The 17,943-nt window shown below is 38.6% G+C and overlaps 1 pseudogene; it reads right to left on the bottom strand.

Moving 5' to 3' along the window:
* Nucleotides 1–2,659: 2,659 nt before the first annotated feature.
* On the bottom strand, nt 2,660–2,872 carry LOC122751383 (annotated as a pseudogene).
* Nucleotides 2,873–17,943: the final 15,071 nt, after the last annotated feature.

Here is a 17,943-nt window from a genome sequence, read left to right as displayed (position 1 = left end):
TTTCCTCTACAATGTCATTTTCAACTTATAAATTGGTTCTGTTCACTTCATTCTGCATCAGTTCTCACAAGTCTTCCCAGGTTTCAAGGGGAGTCCATCCTTTTTTTTTTTTAATAAAAGCATTTTATTATTTTCCAGTTACATGTAGAGATAGCTTTCAACATTTGTTTTCATAAGGTTTCAAATTTCAAATTTTTCTCCTTCCCTCTCCTCCCTCTTCCCCTCCCCAAGACAGCAGGTAATCCGATATAGGTTATAGATGTATAATAACATTAAACATATTTCTGCATTAGTCATGTTATAAGAGAAGAAGGGTCTATCCCTTTTATCATTTCTCACAGCACAACAACATTCTTTTACGTTCATATACCATCATTTGGTCAGACATTCCCTAAATGATGGGCATCCATTTCATCTCAGTCAACTATTATTTATTAAGTACTTACTATGTGCCAGGCACTATGACAAGCTCTGGGAAACAAAGAAAGGTAAAAGATAGTCCCAGTTTCCATTTTTTTTTTTGGCACAATAGAACATACTGCTGCAAATATATTTTGTATATATGGGTACTTTTCTTCTGTCTCTGACCAGTTTGGAGTAGTACCCAGCAGTGGTAGCTCTGGGTCCAAAGGCATGCACAGTTAAGTGACTTTTTGGATATAGTAATGAAGTGTATTTCCTCAACACTTCTCTGGGTAGCATCTTATTCCCTTGTGTGAGATAGAAGAAAAAGTACAGCACCTAGCATTGGAAGACCTAGGTTTTCTGCCTGGTTCTTTTATTTACTAAGTGTGTGACTTTGGGCAAATCACTTACTCTTGGAATCTCAGCTTCCTTGTCTGAAAAATGAGTGGATAATAATACTTAGATTACATACAGATATTGTGGGTAGGGACTGGTTTAAAGAGCTGTCATACTAATCAAATTAGATAATATGGCGAGTGCTTTGTAACTATAAGTGTTATATAAATGATGAGCTATTGTTATTAATATTTCTATTCTGCACAGCATCTAGTAGAGTACCCACACTATGCTGAATAAATGTTTGTCAGATGAATGAACAAATGAACAGAAGATAATATTTTGTTCAGGTTTTGTTTCGGGGGTTTGGATTTATTTTAATAAATAAATAAATAAATATATATATATTTTTTGTGAGGCAATTGGGGTTAAGTGACTTGCTTAGGGTCACACAGCTAGTAAGTGTCAAGCATCTGAGGCCGGATTTGAACTCAGGTACTCCTGACTCCAGGGTGGTGCTCTATCCACTGCGCCACCTAGCTGCCCTGTAAAAATAAATATATTTTTATGATGAACTTGTCATTTATCAATGAATGAATATTTCCATATTCAAAGACAGAAAAAGTGGATTATGTTTGGAACTATGAACCTATCACATACAAATCAACTTTATATATATATATATAAATTGTGTGTATATGTATGTGTGTATATATACTTTGTACATATCAACTTTAGCCGATAATACGAACACTGTCTTTCTTGTCTGTGTCCCCTTCTCTTTCCTTTGCCCTCTACTGTGTATTTTTTAAAAAAATTTCTCATTGGATTTTTTTCTTTCCTTATTGGATTGTATGTTCCATCTTAAGCACCTCCTCCTTCAATTTTTGGTCCCCGTTCCTTGTGCTCTGGTGACATCTTCTCTTGTTATATATTTAAATTGAAAACTGTTTCATGTGTAAGAGAAGTCGGAGCATTCACAGATGCCAAGGAGGTGGGGCTGTATTGGGAACAGACAATATTCAAGTCTCAATTGTTTATGAAACCTGAGAAGTCAGGGAACAGTGACTTCACATTGGAGGGTCTGGGCATGATCCCCTTCTTGCCATCATGTATTTTTGGAACCTGGAAACTCTCCTGAGCTCTTTTCCAATATAAAGGAGAACCTGTAATTATGAGCACAATGGCATCATTCTACCTCCCTGGTTGGGGGGCAGAGCACAAAGAAGTCAAGGAGAGACTGAGGTGGCAAACACCCAGGGGTTCTGCATAATACAGTGCATGTGGGTGTTAGTTTGGGGTACATGAAAGTATTTTGAAAAAGTAAAAGGGTATGGTTTTTATTTTGGTTCCTTGGAACCAAATGGTGGCTGGCATCGTTTTGGGCACTAGCTACAATGTTAAGTCACTCCCTATGTGTGACTCTTAGTGGATTGCTGCCACCTTCTCCTCACTTGACCTTTTTACCTACAGCCTGTCCACCTCTGCTCATGCTTCTACAAAAGTTATTCTTCTTGCTCAATTCTTGAACCTTATTTTTTAAAAAACTCCTTTGGTTTCCCATTTTTTTCTTGGTGGGAGGATTTCCTTGGCATAGGGAGCATCCTGTGAGAAACTTTCTTTGCCAGTACAAATCATGGTTGTCTGCAACTCGTAGCCTTAGGTCTGTTTCCCAAGGTGATGATGGAAAAAGGAAAAGAACCTATATTTCTAAAATATTCATAACAGCTCTTTTTGTGGTGGCAAAGAACTGGAAATTGCAGGGATGCCTGTCAATTGGGGAATGGCTGAGCAAGTTGTGGTATATGATTGTAATGGGACACTACTAATTTGTAAGAAATGATGAGCTGTATTGATTTGATTTGATTTGATTTTTTAAAAACACATATTAATACGGGTGTAACATTGAATGATGCCTTCACTTCAGCTCCTTCACAGCCAAACTAGGAGGCAAGGACTGTTTAAGTTTCTCTGCCTTCTCTTTGTCTGTGATAACCAAGGTGTACAGGTATCTGCTGCAGCGAACCTTAAACTTCACATTGTCCTTGTTTTTCTAGATCTCGACAGATTTGGCATCCTTTTGCCTGGCTGTGAGCAAGAAGTCTTTTATTTCGTCGATTTTGGGGGGCATGATGATGGTGGTGGCAGGACAAGGGAGCAGCGCGAGGCCCGAGAGACTGAGCCACGGGAGAGAAGAGCTGTATTGATTTTAGAAAAACATACAAAGACTTGTATGAAATAATGATGAGTGAAGTGAGCAGAGCCAAGAGAATGTTCTATACAGCAACAGCAATATTGTTCTATGAACAACTGTGAATGACTAAATTATTATTCTGAGTATTACAAATACTCAAATCAACTACAAAGGACCCATGAAGGAAAATGCTTTCCACTTCCAGAGAAGGAACTGATAAATAGAAGCATCCATAGTATGGTTTTATATATGTGTGTGTGCATGTGAGTGTGAGTGTGTGTGTGTAATGGTGGCTTTCTATAGTGCAGGATGGGGAGTGAGGGAGGGAGACAGTTCAGAATTGAAAATGTAACAAAAATAAATAAAACTAAATTTTAAAAAAGGGAATTGTCTGGGGGCACTAAGAAGTTGAAGCAACTTGGTTAGACATCTAGGAAAGGAGACTTTGAACTTAGAGAGATGTTTTCTTCTATTTAAGTACAGTACTATATTTATTCCTCTACACTGCCTGCCTAATACCAGTTCTTTTCATATGGTCTTTTCAAAATGTTTTTTGAGGCAATCAGAGGTTAAGTGATTTGGTCACACAGCTATTAAGTGTCTGAGATCGGATTTGAACTCAGGTCCTCCTGGGCTGGTACTCTATCCACTGCACCACCTAGCCACCTCTTCAGATGGTATTTTTCAGCTTTCTAATGGTGTCCTGATTAAGGATAATAAAATAGACTAGAATGGTTCTTAAGAACCCATCTGGTAATCTTCAATTGGGAGAAGTCTTACCTGATTTTAACTCCTTAATGTCCTTGTTTCTTTGCTTCTCTCCATCTCTCGCCACCCTCTCAATTGCATTCCAATTGACCTTGTCCTATATTGAGTAGAGACAGGGACCCACTTGGTAACCACCATTAGTGTGGTAGGCAATTCTTCACAAACTTGGCACTTGCTAGTAGATCATACTTCATTCTCCCCTAACCTTAGTAGCTTCAATTTCTGCAACCTTGATTTTTCTCACCTTTTATCCTGTCTTTGTGCTGGTCTTTATCTCGCAACCACTTCTAAATTGGTCAGTGTCCCTGTATGCTACAATTAACTCTTTGTTATCATCAACCTGCTTTGTCCATAGACCTGGATTTGCTAAGCTTCCACTTGGGATTTCTAGAGTGGAGCAGGGGGGCCTGCGTTGGAAAGAGCACAAGGTTGAAATTTTGGAGACCTGGGCTTCTGTTTGTTGGTGGCTATGCCACTGACTAGTCATATGCCCTTGGGGAAATCACTTTATCTTTTTGGGCCTCAGTTTCCATCTGAAGGAGGGAATAAGGGAGTTGGATCAGATAACTTCAAAGATTCCTTCCAACTCTACAAATGGCCATGGTTTTTATATAATTTGATCCCCCCCCAAAGTAGCTAAAATTGTTTTTAGGGGATATTCTGAACAGATAATCTAATTTTCATAAATTTCTTTATAAACTAGCAGGCAAATTATGCTTTTCACTTCTAATGAGCAGAAGAACAGAGGCCCAGGGAAGTTGTGATTTTCTTAAGGTCACACAGTTAGTAAACTTTGCTGATGGGATTTGAACCTAGGTCCCTGATTCCCAAACCAGAGCTATTTCTATTGCACCACATTGCCTCATATTTAATGCTCTTCTTTTTATATGGTTTTGCAAAATGCATTGAGGTTTTCATATGGGCTTGGGTTTTAAAATGGCAGTTGCCAGTGGGGAGATGGACTTCACAGTGTTTCATTGATAGGGACTGGACCTGTGATATGATTGGAAGAAGTTGCCTAGTGCCTGGAGAATTTCCATGATGCCCTCTGAGTCATACAACCAGAATGAGTCAAAGGCAGGACTGGAAAAGGGTACCAGGCAGGCTTTCTAGCCATTGCATCAAATTACCTCTCAGCAGTGTTCCAACTGTAAATAATTTCAAACCAAAATGCTTGATCTTTATCCAGTTGACTGAAATACCTTCACAAAGGAAGATTTCATAGAGGATAGATCCATTCATATTGAGAATCAGACCCATAAACTCCCTGCCTGGCTATTAGGTAGTCTGATTAAGGAGACTGATTTCACTGACCTGTCTGGAGAGGAGACCTCTTTCTCTAAAAAAAAAAATGCTATACAATCTTCTTCTCCTGTTGTACCCTATGACATTTCATACTTGGCAGCTGGTAACCCTTCCTGCTTGCTCATTGTTGATTTGGCCACTGAGGGTAAGAGTTTAAGCTGGGCAGCCCTGAATCTGAAGTTAAAAAGCACTGACTCACCTGCTAGCTTGGGGCTGTGTTTCACTCCTGAGGTTTTATAGAGCTGTGGGGCTGATATTTAGCTAAATTCATTCAAGTTCCTTCCTGTTCTTTGGGCTCACCCTTCCACAAGCTCTTGCTTGCCCTACATACCTGAAATGACTGGAGCTGATCAGAAACATTAGATAGCATTTAAGTGACTTGTTTTTTCATGACCGGCTCCATCCATATGCCTTATATAGATGTAGCATGTAGGGCATCCACAGTATGTACATGTATGTGCGTAATGCAATTTCTGATGCACATGGTGACAAGGACAGTATGATTTTCCACTTCCTCCTAGAAGCCTTCTTTTATCTGAAGATTTTCCAAATGTTCTAAGGCAATAGTTTGTGCATACTTATATTATCTGTTTTTAAGACTTATTGATGCCTTTTTAATAACTTATTCTTTTTTTAAAATTGCATTTAAAATTTTTTAGGGTCCTTTCTTCTGACCCCTTCATTTATTATTATTTTTAAAATTTTTATTTCTTATTATGAATTTAATGAACACCAAGAAAGAACATCTATATACAAAATGAACAGAAAGAAAAAGAATATACATGAAAACACGAAACTCTATTCTGTATAGCTTGTTTTTTGTCAAGCATATGATAAATTTAACTTATTATTTTCAAAGCTGCCCTATTCATCTGTGCTTTCTTTTAAACTTTCTTTTATACATTAAAAATGTTCTGATGATCTTTTTTCTTCTTTTTCTCCATTTTTGGCAACTCTATCAATAGCTTTCCTCTCCCTACTGGGTCTCCACTGTAATGATTGGAGTGATGCCACCTGCTGGAGAGTTACTGTAGGAAAGCTCCACCATGAGGAGAAGGCATCTGAGGGCAAGCCATGCAGCTTTTCCTTGGCGTCAGGAAGTGACATTTGCTCATGGGTACTGTCTATCAAAGCTACCAGCCAATTAGCTTGGAGCTGTGTGTGCGTGTGGATGGGATGTTCCCAGTTTCACAGGAGGCTTGTGGGAGGAAGAAGGGGTGAGGCTGGCTCTCTTTCATCCGGACTCTTGTGGAGAGTGGAACAGAAATGCATGCTCCCTGAGATAGATAGCTGAATCTAGGCCTCTTTCTCTCTCTCTTCACCAAATTCTTATTCTCCTTAATAAATGCTTAAAAGTCTAATTCTTGCTAAAGCTTGTAATTTATTGGCGACTATTCAGATATTTTAGACAGTATAGCTAGGATTTTAGCTCTTACACCCCCAAATAAAAAAACAAAAATGATCCTTATATAACAAATAAGCATAATAAAACAAAAAAAAAAGTCCACACATTTGGTTGTCCTTGAGTTTATCATCCCTTTGTCAGGAGGTAGGTAGCATGCTTCCTTATAAGCATTTTGGAGTTAGGGTGATCAACATTTCAAAATTGTTTTTCTTTACAATGTCATCATTACTGTATAAAATGTTCTCAGGGTTCTACTTAGTAAACTCTGTAGCAGTTCATACAATTCTTACTAGGTTTCTCTGAAATCTTCTCTTTCATCATTTCTTATGGTGCAATGGTTTTCCACAGTTTGTTCTGCAATTGAATCTGCAATTACCAACTTTGTTTCCTGGGTTTTATTACCCTTGAAAATTTTCTTATGAATATTTTGGTACAAATAGGAATAAAACCTATTTTAAGTAAATACTATTTTAAAATTTCTAGGTAAATGAATGCTTGCTTTACTATAGCTTTATAGGGCTTAAATTTCCAGAGAGAGAGAGAAAAAAAAATGATTCTTAGAAAAGGCACAATGTTACAATTGCTGATGTTCTCTCATTCGGAAGATCTCTTCTGTCCCTGGTACCAATATTCTTTCCACTATGTGATGCATCTCATTTGGCCCATCATATGATCAGTTATTTGTCTATTCATATAGGTATTCCTGTGCAGCAGAAATAGTACTGCTTTGGCATCCAAGTAAGAAAGAACACCTCAGTTTGAAGCCCAGCTCTGACATTACTAGGCTTGTGACCCTGGACAAGTCACAGAGGATAAGCCTCTCTGATATTCAGTTTCCTCACCTGTAAAACAGAGATAATATTTGCACAATTTATCTCAGGGAGTTTTTTTTTCAGGGCAATGGGGATTAAGTGACTTGCCCAGGGTCACACAGCTGGTAAGTGTCAAGTGTCTGAATCTGGATTTGAACTCAGGTACTCCTGAATCCAGGGCTGGTGCTTTATCCACTGTGCCACCTAGCTGCTCCCCAGGGAGTTGTTAAAACAAAATAGCTTTGTAAATCTTAGGGCTATTGAATATAAGTCATGATTTTGCCTGGTCCTCTGGCATATGGACCAATGCAACACACCAGGAGTGTGATCTTTATTTAGTCATTTACTTTTTCATTTGGAACAAGAACCCTGCACCTAGAAAGAACCTAAGAAATGTTTGTTGGATTGAGTTGAACATTGTAGGGCTTCCTTTTATGCTGTTGGTCACCTTCCAAATCACCAGAGACCAGGAATTTCCCCTATGCATAGGTATCTTCTGACTCTACACTTACTCCTAACTTTCAGAACTTTCTAACTTTCCTTTTGTCTATGAGTCGAAGAGATAAAATAGCCTTGAACTACATTATCATTTTCTATTGATATGTGTCAATATGTAATGCATAATGTTCCTTAGCTTGGAAATTCTTTGTGTTTGAGGGTTAAGGTTATGCAAAATTAATTATTGGATTAAAAAAGGAAAGATATTGATCAATCAAGTTCTTATATATTTCAAATTTGTTTTTCAAATGTTTTTAAAGAAATGCCCATCAATTGGGGAAAGGCTAAACGAGCTGTGGTATATGATGTTGATAGAATATTATTGTGCTATAAGAAATGACAAGCAGGATGATTTCAGAAAGGCCTGGAAAGACTTTTATGAACTGACATATAGTGAAATGAGCAGAACCAAAAGAACACTGTGCACAGAGACAGGAATATTGTTTGGTGAAGAACTATGAAAGACTTAACTATTCTCAACAATACAATGATACAAGACAATCCCAAAGGACTATTGATGAAACGTACTATCTACCTCCAAAGAAAGAACTGATATTGCTGGAACACAGATTGAAACATGCTATTTTTCACTTTCATTTTTTCTTCTATTCAAATTTTCTTGTACACAATGACTAATATGGTAATATTTTACATAATCATACATCTATAACCCATATCTGATTGCTACCACCTCAGGGAGGGGAGAAGGGAGAGAGGGAGGGAAGGAAGGATAAAAATTGGAACTCAAAACTACAAATAAAACTATTTATTACTTTAAAATGTTGTTTTTATAGTATAAATTGTTCTTCTTGTTCTACTCATTTCATTCTCCATCAGTCCATACAAGTTTTTCTAGGTTTCTCTGAATTTGTCACTTTCATAATTTCTTATAGCACAATAGTGTTCAAGTAGCTTCATATGTCACAAGTTGTTTTGCTATTCTCCAAATGTCTCTTTGAACTCTTTGGGGTATAGACCTAGTAGTGTTTTAGCTGGGTCAAAGGGTAGGCATGCAAAGATTTTTTTTTCTTTACAATGTTGCTGTTCTTATAGAAATTATTCTCCTGGTTCTGTTCACTCACTCTGCATCAGTTCATACTGACCAAGATTCTCTAAAACATTCCCTTTCATCATTTCTCCTGGAACAACATATTCTATTCCACTCATGTGCAATTTATTTGACCATTCCTCACTTGTCTAAGAGGCAATAAAAGGCCCAACCCCTTAGATTTTGTGGCTGTTCCCTCCTTGGTATTATCCTTTCTCTTAAATACAACCCTCATCCTTACTTGTTTCCCTGTTGAGATTAATGTATTTCTTTTATTTTTTGTTTTTGTGGGGCAATGAGGGTTAAGTGACTTGCCCAGGGTCACACAGCTAGTAAGTGTCAAGTGTCCAGATTTGAACTCAGATCCTCCTGAATCCAGGGCCAGTGCTTTATCCATTGCACCACCTAGCTGCCCCCAAGATTAATGTATTTCTAAACCAAAATCTTTTGTGTGTTCAACCCTCCTTTGTCTATTTCAGAAAATAATGAAATTTGTCCAATGCCCATTCCCCCATCCCTTTATCCATATTTGATTGATCTTCTCACATATTTCAACTATGAGAAATAGCAAAGTTCCACCACTTTTTCCTCCTTTCTACCCTTATATATTCTTCCTTTTTGTCCTTCCTTTTCTTTCTCTTCTTCAAACCCTTAGAATAGAACCAATCCATCACCAGGACTCTGGTTTTCTTATTCAACTCCTTCAAAACATATTGAGGATATGGAATTTCCAAAAGAATACTTGTTTCTTCTTCTTCTATTAGAATGTTAGTACTATATCATCATATGGTGCCCTTTCCAATTGCTCAGATAAATTTATCTTTCTAGGTTTCTGTGGAATCCTGTGTTTGTATTTCAAGTTTCTTATTCAGTTTTGATTTTTTCATTAGAAATCCTTGAATGTCTTCTATTCCATTAAGGGTCCATTCCCTCTCCCCCTTTTTAAGATTATACTTGCTTTTCAGGGTGCATTATTATTGGTTGTAAGCCCATCTCTGTTACCTTTGGGAATAGTGTATTCCAAGATTTCCTTCACTTGAGTCTTTGTTTCCTCCCTGGCCTCATTCCTGGTTTCTGGATTTCAAAACCATGCCCTTGCACCAGGTACCTTCATTCCCACCTTCCCCCTCCCTTCCCAACTTTCAGCTCCCTTTTGTGTGTTATCTTTCCCCATTAGAATGAAAGCTACTTGGGGCAGCTAGGTGGCGCAGTGGATAAAACACCGGCCCTGGATTCAGGAGGACCTGAGTTCAAATCCAGTCTTAGACACTTGACATTTACTAGCTGTGTGACCTTGGACAAGTCACTTAACCCCAATTATCTCACCAATTAAAAAAAAGAATGTAAGCTACTCAAAGGCAGGGAATCTCTTTGTTTTTGCTTTTATTTTTTTCCCTAGTGCTTGGTAAAGTGTATGACACATAGTAAGTTCATAATAAATGCTTATTTCCTTCCTTTCTTCCTTCTTTCCTCTGAACTCAGGTCTTTCCTTCCACAGAGCAAGTGTCTTTTAATTTTATGGCTGTAGTTGATGTCTGCAGTGATTTTTGAGGCAAGAATATAAACTCTGGCACTGCTTCCATGTCTTCTCCTTGTATTTGCCAGGAAGTGATGGGACCAGTTGCCAAGATCTTAGGTTTTTTTGATGTTACGCTTCAAGCCAGCTTTTATACTCTCCTCTATCACCCTCATCAAGAGACTTATTTCCTCTTCATTTTCTGCTTTCAGGGTAGTATCATCTGCTTATCTGAGATTGTTGATATTTCTCTTGGCAACCTTGATTCTGGCTTTTGATTCATTCAACGTGTTATTTTGTATGGTTTTAAAAATATTTCTGCATATAAGTTAAATAAATAATGTGACAATATACAGTCTTCTTATACTCCTTTTCCAATCTTAAACCAATCACTTGTTCCATGTTCAATTCTAATTGTTGCTTCTTGGCTTGTGGACAGGTTCTTCAGGAGACAAATAAGTTGATCTGGTATCCCCATCTCTTTGAAGACTTACTCCATTTTGTTGCAATCCATACGGTCAAAAGCTTTAGTGTAGTCAATGAAGCAGAAGTAGATGTTTTTATGAAACTCCCTTGCTTTCTCCATAATCCAGAAAATGTTGGCAATTTGGTTTCTAGTTCCTCTGTCTCTTCAAAAGTCAGTCTGCTCTTCTGGTAATTCTCAATTCACACATTGCTGAAGCCTGGCTTGAAGTATCTTAACCATAACCTTGCTGGTGTGTGAAATGAGCACACTTGTTAGGTGATTTGAACATTCTTTATCATTGCCCTTCTTTAGGATTGAGACATAAACTTATATTTTCCAATTCAGTGGCCACTTGAGTTCTTCAAATTTGCTGGCCTATTGAGTACAACACTTTAACATCATCCATTAGGATTATAAGTAGCTCAACTGAAATTCCATCACTTCCACTAGCCTTGTTGTTAGCAATGCTTCCTAAGGATCATTTGACTTCATTCTCCAGGATGTCTGGCTCTAGATCAGTAACCACACCATTGTGGTTATTAGCAATGTTAAGATCTTTCTAGTATAGTTCTTTTGTGTGCCCTTACCCCCTCTTCTTCTTCTTTTTTTTGTGAAGCAATTGGTGTTAAGTGACTTGCCCAGGGTCACACAGCTAGTAAGTATCAAGTGTCTGAGGCTGGATTTGAACTCAGGTCCTCCTGCATCCAGGGCCAGTGCTCTATCCACTGTACCACCTAGCTGCCCCCTTACCTCCTCTTCTTAGTCTCTTCTGCTCTGTTAAGTCCCTACCATTTTTGTCTTTTATCATGCCCATTTTTGCATGAAACATTGCCTTGATACCTCTAATTTTCTTGTTTTTCCCATTCTACTGTTTTCTTCTATTTTGTTGCATTGCTCATTTAATAAAATCTTATTTGTTTCTGGTTGAACCCTATCAAAAAAGAGTAGAATAAGATCACTGATAATAATAATTCACACACATATGTAGTGCTTTCCTCACAACAGTCTTGTGAAGTAAGCATTGTAAACATTATTTTTCTCATTTTACCTATGAGGAAAACTGAGGATCAGAGAGGTTAGTTGACTTGTCCAAGGTCACACAATTAGGAATTGTTAAAGCCTGGATTCAAACTTAAGTCTCTTGACTCCAAGCCTAGTTCTCTTTCCAAGAAAGAAAGTTTTAGAACTTTGGTCTCTCATATCAAGCTTATGAACTTACTATGGGACAACATTATCTTTAATTCTTAAACTTATGAGCAGAAGGCCATTTTGTGTTATCATAAAACTATTAAAACTGAACTTATGTTTATAGAACTTACCATTGTAATAAAAGTTACAGAAAAATTAATATAACACCTGATTAATGCTATACATGATGTGAGATAGTCATTGTGTATAAGTGATAGTTTACATAAATAACCACAATTAATATTGCTTTTAAATAACTAAGACAAAACTTTAGTTCTGTTTTAATTTTGTTTTAAAATATCTTTATTTAGCATCAACAGTTTTCCTTGGTACCATGTGTCCTTAATGTTTTTTTTTCCCATACACACACTTTAGAAGACTAAATCTTTTTAGTTCTAAATCTCCTTTCCTAAAAGCTGAACTTCCCTTGTTCTGATCCTCCTCCAGATTTTAAGGTTAATGCTCTGTATTTACCTTCATGTGCTCTTATCTTCCCTACCTCCCACTCCTAACGTTGGGGAGATCCTTGAATAACTGTTTCCTGCTCTTCATATTCTTTGCAAAATTTTTTTTTTTGCAGGGCAATGAGGGTTAAGTGACTTTCCCAGGGTCACACAGCTAGTAAGTGTCAAGTGTCTGAGGCTGGATTTGAACTCAGGTCCTCCTGAATTCAGGGTCACTGTTTTATCCACTGTGACACCTAGCTGCCCCCTTCTTCATATTCTTATTAGTTAATTCTTGGAGGGTTCAGGGCCATGACACTATGTATTGCTTGTTGAATCTAGCTAGGAGGGGATCATGATCACTTTTATGCAGGGTATCTGGAGTGGGGATAGAGGCCAAGGTCAGTGGGGTTTTTTTGGGGGGGGAAAGCCCAATGAGAATGGGCTGAGTCTGTGGCATTTGGCAGTCTTGGAGGAGAAGGATGAAGGTGAAAAAAAGTGGGGCTAAGTGAGGAAAATAAAAAGGGGAGGGCATTGGTTACCTCAGATATCTTTCTTCTGTTCCTTCTGAATTAGGCTACATTTTCCTCAGACTTACAGCAGAAACCTCTTATATGAATTTCTTTTTAAATTCTCTGGCCTCAGTTTCCACATATCAACAATGATAGTTCCAGACTAGTTATCTCTATGGTTTCTTCCAACTCTGACGTTCTGTGTTTTTGTTCAGAGTTAAAAGAAATTAAGTCTTTCATTTCTCAACTGGAGATAAAAGGCTCAAAAACTGAAAACTCTTGGGAGAGGAGGCAAATTGATATGAATGAGTTTCATTTAAGACATAAATGCTATCAGATCTTTCCTTGTCTAATGAGATAGGAAGTTTCCCAGGAGAGATGATAGGAGTGGGCTAGGTTGGGATGTGCACTACCCTGCATCAAATAATTCTATGGAGGGAGAAAAACATGAAAAAAAAATACAGTGGATAGGGTATTGGACTTGGAATCAGGAAGACCTGAGTTCAAATCCTATTTCAGACACTTTCTAGCTATGTGACTTTAGACAAGCCACTTAGTCCCTTCCAAACTGAGTTTCCTAATTTTAAAAAATGGGGATAATAATAACAGTTACCATCTAGGATTTGCTGTGAGGGCAAAAATGAGTTAATGTGTATAAAACACTTTGCGAATCTTAAACACTAAATAAATGCTACCTATACTCACAGATATCTCTATATGCTTATATGTGTGTATATATTTTACATATATAAATACACACATATATGAATACATGAATACATATACAAATATGTATATATGTGTATATATGTACACACATGCATGTATGCAAGCATGCACACACACATATATTCATGTTTAGGCATCAGGAAAGAACAAATGAACAAAAGACCTCCTTCAGGGACTTCACAATTTTGCTTAATCTATTCATGTCCATTTAAGCCTAAAGAAATAGAATTCTTGTGCAAAGATATTTCCTATTCTTTGCTATGGAAGTCAGACACCTTGCTAGAGACTTTATTCTGGGGTGACTTGAGATGAATGTCTTGGGCCCTGGTTTTAGGAGCACCCCAAGAGTTCCTATATTCCTTTACTTGCTTTTGACCATCTCTGATCCATTTTAATTTTTCACCTTAGAATCAGAATGTTAAAAGTGTAAGGTAGGGGCAGCTAGATGGCGCAGTGGATAGAGCACCAGCCCTGGATTCAGGAGTACCTCAGTTCAAATCTGGCCTCAGACATTTAACACTTACTAGCTGTGTGACCCTGGGCAAGTCACTTAACCCCAATTGCCTTACTAAAAAAAAAAAGTGTAAGGTACCTTATAGATAATCTTTGCTTACACTTGTGGCAGAGAGATCACCTGCCCCCCAAGAGTGTTTGGGGCTCAATTTTTGGGTCTAGCCCTTGAATTGTCCATTCCCATTCCTTTGGGATGGTGATTGGGAGAAGAAGCAGAAGGACAGGTGGGTGATTTTTCATTTTCCCTGATCTGGCTAGAATCCCTACTTCCCTCTTCCCCAATCGATGGTGGGCACCTTTTACTCCTTATGCAGCATTGAAACATGACAAAGGAGAATCCAGATGTGACCCCTTAGCCCCCGAGGATGCCATGTGGTTTGTCAGGAGGTGCTGGTGACCTTGGTTATACAGTATGCTGTAAATCACGGTCCTCTTCTAACCACAATAAATAAATCTTTTCAACAAAGCTATATGGAGTATTTTGTGTATTTAAAAATGCACTGAGAATGTCTTGCCAAAAGGTGGGGGGTGGGGATTGGATTTTATGTATTCCACCCATCTGGTTCATCTTAATCCTTCAGGATAAGGAATCCAGACAAGCATACAATAGTTGTAATGTAATAATTCGGCAGCCGCTTGGCTCATCACCACCACAACCTCTTGCCTTGGTTTCCCACCTAAATGGTATGTAAGCAGTTGTGAAGACTGGGGGAAGGGAGGCTGGGGAGACGGAGACCAGGAGATGGGGGTCTGACCCTCCCTTCTTTTCCACGAACAGCCATGTGCTAGCAACCTAAGCAGTCTCCTTATGACTCAGTACTCTCAGTGAGGTCTGATTCATTTTCACAGTAATAGTTAAGCCTGCCTCTTTCAGGGTGTTTTGGCTGCAGGCAATCAACTGTTCTGAACCAGCACATTTGGATTTGGACTGTTCCGGTGAGAGGTCTTGGCTTCTAGCTGGTTCTGGGTTCATACACGGCTCCATCCACATTTCCCTCATTTGGCTGGCTTGTGGGGAATTGTCTTGGGCTCTTGACATCCCAGGTGATCTTGTAATTATCTCTCAGACAGGGATGAATTAGTTGAAAGGCTGATAGAGCTGGAAAAGAATGCTTTTTGTGGAATTAATTACAGTAGCTTCCAGCCCCTGGCCCCCTCCCCCAGATCATTGATATAGCAGGTTGGAAATGCTCAGTGGCCTCTTACATGCATATAGTGTCTTAACGTGATCTTTACATCCACCTTGATGTTAGGCATTCCATACTCAGAATACAGATTCGAAAACTCACATTCCCTTCCTCCCTACCCCCAGTCCACGTGGTACTTCAGGAAGGATGCTATTCAAAGACTGATTGAAAGCAAGGATGATATCATCTCTGTGCATCTGTCTCCATTCTCTACTGAAACAACGAGAACAAATGTTGGGTTTGGAATTGGAAGACCTGGGTTCCAGGCCTGTCATTGCCATTTCCTGTGTGAGATTATATAAATCATGTGACTTCTTTGAATCTCAGGAATGTCTAAAAATGGGGATAAGCATTCCCCATCTTCTTATCTCAAAGGCTAATTATTAGGATGGAATGAGATAATGTACGGAAAGCATCTTGGAACTAGGAAGAACTATGGATTATTATTATGTTTGTTTAGTAAGAGAAATATGACCTAGCAAGGTGCTTTGCACACGGTAGATAATATGGGTGACTGTAACTATAGCCAAGGAGGCTTGGCTTAGATCAGAGGTTCTTACCCTGGGTGCCATGAACTTTTTTTGTTTGTTTGTTTGTTTTTTTAGTAAGGCAATTGGGGTTAAGTGACTTGCCCAGGGTCACACAGCTAGTAAGTGTTAAGTGTCTGAGGCCGGATTTGAACTCAGGTACTCCTGAATCCAGGGCCAGTGCTTTATCCACTGCACCACCTAGCTGCCCCCACCATGAACTTTTAAAAATATGTGTATTTTGATAACTGTATTTCAATATCTTTGGTTTTCTTTGTAATTTTATAGATTTAGTTTTATGCATTTAAAAACATTATTCTGAGAAGGGGGACATTAGCTTCACCAGATTGTCAGAGGGGTCCCTAAGAAAAGAAAGGTTAAGAACTCCTGGTCTTGATGAATTTTCATTGTAGGTCTTTGAACTTTCCAGAGGGTGGGCTGTAAAATTAGGCTTTGTACTCAGGGTAGGTTCTCATCACCCTGGGATATGTATTCCTGTCTTTTGGCAGGGGGCTAGACTAGGGTGGGAGCTTCCTAAGCCCCAGATAGCCTGATGATTCGACGTGATTTTTCTTTTATGGGAAGTTGTTAACTAAAGACTCAAACATCATAAGTGTATTTATTTATATAGTTCATACTAACTTTCTTTTTTTAAACATAAGTAAAAAACTGAAAGATGGTAGCGGGAAGTCTGGGTTTCTTTTCTCTCTCCCCCCTCTCATTTCTCTCTGTCTCTGTCTCTGTCTGTCTCTCACTTTTGATAGGAGAGTAGTTTCCAAGGCAATAAATTGTGAAATACTGTCAAATTGACTGAAGAAATAGCCTTGACCTGCTTCTTTCCTGGTCACACTTTCTATGCTCACAGTGGTCAGCCAGGCCCCTGTCATGATGAAGAGCACTCTTTTGGAGAGGTGATTGGCATTTTGGCTGTCAGATATTTTGTGGGAGTTTCAGAGGGACTGTGGGTTGCGTTCCTACAGTGATTCCTGCTGCTGACCCTCAGATTTATGTTCCTAATGGCACCTAAACTAGCTCAGAGAGAACCACCAACATGGATAAAGGAAGCAGTGTGCCGCAAGGCCTGTATGTATTTGGGCATAGCTAGAGAGGGAGAGGACCCAGAAGTTAGGAAGGGAATGGTGAACTAATATTGCTCATATAGTCTGAAGGCCTGTCTAGCCTCCTTCTTTAAAGAAGCCCATGGTGATGGAATTCCTTCAACTGAATACAAATAGCTGTCCTAAGATTTATAAAGCATCTTGCATACATTATCTCATTTAAAGCAGACAGCAACCATGTGATTGGTACCACAGGTATATATTTTATTATTATTATTATTATTATTATTACAGGGCAAAGAGGGTTAAATGACTTGCCCAGGATCACACAGCTAGTAAGTGTCAAGTGTCTGAGGCTGGATTTGAACTCAGGTCCTCCTGAATCCAGGGCCAGTGCTTTATCCACTGCGCCACCTAGTTGCCCCACCACAAGTATCATTATCTCCATCTTCCAGATTATGAAACTGAAGTTGTGGTATAATAATAATAATAATAAGCACTTATATAGGCCTCTCAGGTTTGTAAAGCACTTTATAAATATTATCTGGTTTGATCCTCACAACTATTGCCATGAGGTAAATATTATTATTATTATTACTTGGGCAGCTCTAAGTGGTGTAGTGTTTAGACTGCCAGGTACTCTTTCTGAATTAAAATCTGGCCTCAGACATTTACTAGCTGTGTGACCCTGGCCAAGTCATTTAACCCCGTTTGCCTCAGTTTCCTTGTCTGTAAAATGAGCTGGAGAAGGAAATGGCAAGCCATCCTAGTATCTTTGCCAAGAAAACTCTAAATGTGGTCATGAAGAGTCAGACATGACTGAAACAAATGGACAAACCAAAAAGAAACCCTTCTGTCTCCATATCTACTGTGCTAAAGTCTGTTCACTTTATTTCACTTCATCAGACTCTTTTTTTTTTTTTTGTGGGGCAATGAGGGTTAAGTGACTTGCCCAGGGTCACACAGCTAATAAGTATCAAGTGTCTGAGTCTAGATTTGGACTCAGGTCCTCCTGAATCCAGGGCCCTTGCTT

This window comes from Dromiciops gliroides, chromosome 3, assembly GCF_019393635.1.
Source record: "Dromiciops gliroides isolate mDroGli1 chromosome 3, mDroGli1.pri, whole genome shotgun sequence".
Classification (NCBI taxonomy): domain Eukaryota; kingdom Metazoa; phylum Chordata; class Mammalia; order Microbiotheria; family Microbiotheriidae; genus Dromiciops; species Dromiciops gliroides.
This window is presented reverse-complemented; position numbering and strand designations above follow the sequence as displayed.